Below are 3,606 nucleotides of genomic sequence, written 5' to 3'. Positions count from 1 at the left end.
GCCTAATCTAGCCTAGCCTAATCTAGCCTAATCTAGCCTAATCTAGCCTAGACTGACATGTCCTGGCCTAATCTAGCCTAGCCTAGCCTAACCTAACCTAGCCTAATCTAGCCATGCCTAATCTAGCCTAATACATCCTAGTCTATTCTAGCCTAGTCTAGTCTAGCCTAGCCTAGCATAATCTAATCTAGCCTAATCTAATCTAGCAATCTAGCCTAGGCTAATCTAGCCTAGTCTAGCATAGCCTAATCTAGCCTAGCCTAGCCTAGCCTAGCCTAATCTAGTCTAATCTAGCCTAGCGAAGCCTAGCCTAGTCTGACCAACCCTAGCCTAGCCTAATCTAACCTTCCTTAGCCTAGCCTTGCCTAGCCTAATCTACACTAATTTAACTTAATGCATCCTAGCCTAAGCCAGCCTAGCCTAGCCCAATCTAGCTTAGCCTAGCCTAATCTATCCTAGCCTAGCCTAGTCTAATCTAGCCTAGCCTAATTTAGCCTAAGCTAGCCTAATCTAGCCTAGCATATTCTAGCATAATCTAGGCTAATCTAGCCTGGCCTAGCCCAATCTAGCCTAGCTTAGCCTAATCTAGCATTGTTTAGTGCAGTATAGCCTAGCCCAGCCTAGTCTAATCTAGCCTAGCCTAGTCTAGCCTAACCTAGCGTAGTCTAATCTGGCCTAGCCTAGTCTAACCTAGCCTAGCCTAATCTAGCCTAGAGTTATCTAGCCAAATCTAGCCTATCCTAATGTAATCTAGCCTAGCCTAACCTTGCCTAGCATAATCTATCTTAATCTAGTGTAACCTAGTCTAGCATAATCTAGCATAAACTAGCTTTAGTGAATCTAATATAACCTAGCATAATCTAGCCTAGCCTAGCCTAGTCTAATCTATCCTAGCCTTATCTAGCCTAGTCTAATCTAGCCTAGCCTAATTTAGCCTAGCCCAGCCTAGCCTAATCTAGCTTATCTAGCCTAGCCTTATCTAACCTATCCTAATCTAGCGTATCTTAATCTAACCTAGCCTAGCCTACCATAGCCTAATCTAGCATAATCTAGCCAAGCTTAATCTTACCTAATCTAGACTAATCTAGCCTAATCTTATCTAGCGTAGCCTAGCCTAATTTAATTTACCCTAAGCTACCCTAGTCTAATCTAGCCTAAGCTAGCCTAATCTAGCCTAATCTAGCCTAGCCTAGCCTAATCTAATCTAGAAAAATCTAGCCTAATCTAGTCTAATCAAATCTAAGCCTAATCTAGCCTAAACAAATATAGCCTAATGTAACCTAATCTAGCCTAGCCTCACCTAGCCTAGCCTAGCCTAATCTATTTTTTTAGCCTAATCTAGGCTTGCATAGCCTAGCCTAGGTTAGCCTAACCTAATCTAACCTAATCTAGCCTAGCCTAGCTTAGACTAGTCTAGCCTAGCCTTGCCTAGTCTAGCCTATCCTAGTCTCACCTAGCCTAACCTAGTCTCGCCTAACCTAGCCTAGTTTAATCTAGCCTAATCTAGTCTAGCCTAGCCTAGCCTAATCTAGCCTCTAGCCTAACCTGGTCATATCTAGCCTAATTTGGCCAAGCCTAATCTAGTCTAATCTATCCTAGCATAATATAGCCTAGCCTAGTCTAATCTAACCTAGTCTAGCCTAGCCTAACTTAATATAGCCTAGCCTAATCTATCATAATCTAGTATAACCTAATCTAGCCTAGGTTAGTCTAATTTAGCCTAATCTAGTCTAATCTAGCCTAGCCTAACGTAGCCTAATCTATCCTTGCCTAATCTTGTATAGCTTAGCCTAGCCTAATCTAGCATACACTATTCTAGCCTAGGCTAGCCTATCCTAGCCTTGCCTAGCTTAGGCTAATCTATCCTAATCTAACCTAGCCTAATCTACCCTAATCTAGCCTCTCTTAGCCTAGCCTAGCGTAATCTAGCCTAATCTAGCCTTGCCTAACCTAACTTAGCGTAGCCTAGCATAGCCTAATCTAATCTAATCTAATCTAGGCTAATCTAGCCTGGCCCAATCTAGCCTATCGTAATCTAGGCTAGCATAGCCTAGCCTAGCCTAATCTAACCTAGCCTAGCCTAACCTAGCCTACTCTAAACTAGCATAGTCTAGCCTAGCATACCCTAGCCTAATCTAGCCTAATCTCGTCTAGCGTAATCTAGCTTAGGCTAGCCTAATCTAGCCTAGCCTAGCCTAGCCTAGCCTAGCCTAATCTAGCCTAACCTAATCTAGCCTAGCCCAATCTAGCCTAATCTAGTCTAGCTTTGCCTAACCTAGCCTAATCTAGCCTAGCCTAGTGTAGCCTAAGATAGCCTAGTCCAACCTAGCATAATCTAGTCTAGCCTAATCTAGTCCAGCCTTGCCTAGCCTAGCCTAATCTAGCCTAATCTTGCCTAGCCTAGCCTAGCCTAATCTATCTATTCTAGACTATCCTACACTAAAATAACTTTCCCTAGCCTAGCTTAACCTTAACTACCTTATCCTAAACTAGCCTAGCCTAACCTATCCTAAACTAGATTATCCAACATAGTCTAATAGATGTCTAATCTAGCCTGAACTAGTCAAGTGTAACTTAACATAGCCTAGCTTAGCCTAGCCTAACTTAAACTAGCCTAGCCTAACGTGTCCTAAACTAGATTAGCCTAGCCTATCCTAAGCTTAGCCTAGTGTTAAAAAAATTTATATGACAGAGAAATGGAACACATGGAATATTGCATAAATATAAACACATAAAACCAGAGAGACACAGTTATATGTGGTTCACCGAGTTTTGGCTACATCCACCTTGAATAGCTAGTCCTTCCTTTCTATTATCCAACAAAATGAAGAGACACAACCTACAACAAATCTGTTGTAATATCCTCTATTTTATCTCACAGTCGCACCTCTCTATTTCTCACTCGGAGAATACACATCTATTGCACAGCCTCAATACAATGCCCTCATACAAAGAGAGGGGTTGCTTTCTAGGGCAAAAAACCATAATCAAAAGATAAGTTATACTATCAAATCATCCGCCTAATGGACAACCCAGATTGACTAGAAATTATTATACTTCTACAAGGAAATTTTACATATGTTTTTAGCGAAGGGGGCGCTGCCCCCCAAACCCCCGTCAAGGGACCACTGGCCCCCAGACCCCCCAGCTAGGGGGGATTGGCCACCCCAAACCCCCATTGGGGGGGGGGGGACAAGTCCCCACTAGACCCCCCCGCGTGGAGGGATGTACAAACATCTTGGGGTATACATCTGGCTTAAACAAAGACCTCTAAATAATCATGCTCCACACCTAACAATCTCCCACTTGGACAATGATTGTAGCAACTCCACTGATGCTTCATTTGCTGGACAATGACTCCTCTTTGGACCTGGCTATTTCTCATCTTCATCGTCATCCTTGAAGACCAATTGAAACTGAGCATATTCTTAGTTTCTCCCTGGTTATAACTTTTGCTAGCATATCTACAGGATTCTAGCTAGTGTGTATCTTTTCCAGCTTCAACTCTCCATTTTCCAACACTGATCATATGAAATGGTACTCGAGTGGTATGTGTTTAGTTCTGGAATGAAATGCTGAGTTCTTTGCAAGATGAATGGCACTTTG

Source organism: Pinus tabuliformis, chromosome 9 (genome assembly GCF_031772625.1).
Source record: "Pinus tabuliformis cultivar Carrire ecotype Pingquan chromosome 9, CPIR1, whole genome shotgun sequence".
Taxonomy (NCBI): Eukaryota; Viridiplantae; Streptophyta; class Pinopsida; order Pinales; family Pinaceae; genus Pinus; species Pinus tabuliformis.
The sequence above is the reverse complement of the archived record's forward strand: the minus strand, read 5'-3'. Positions refer to the sequence as shown.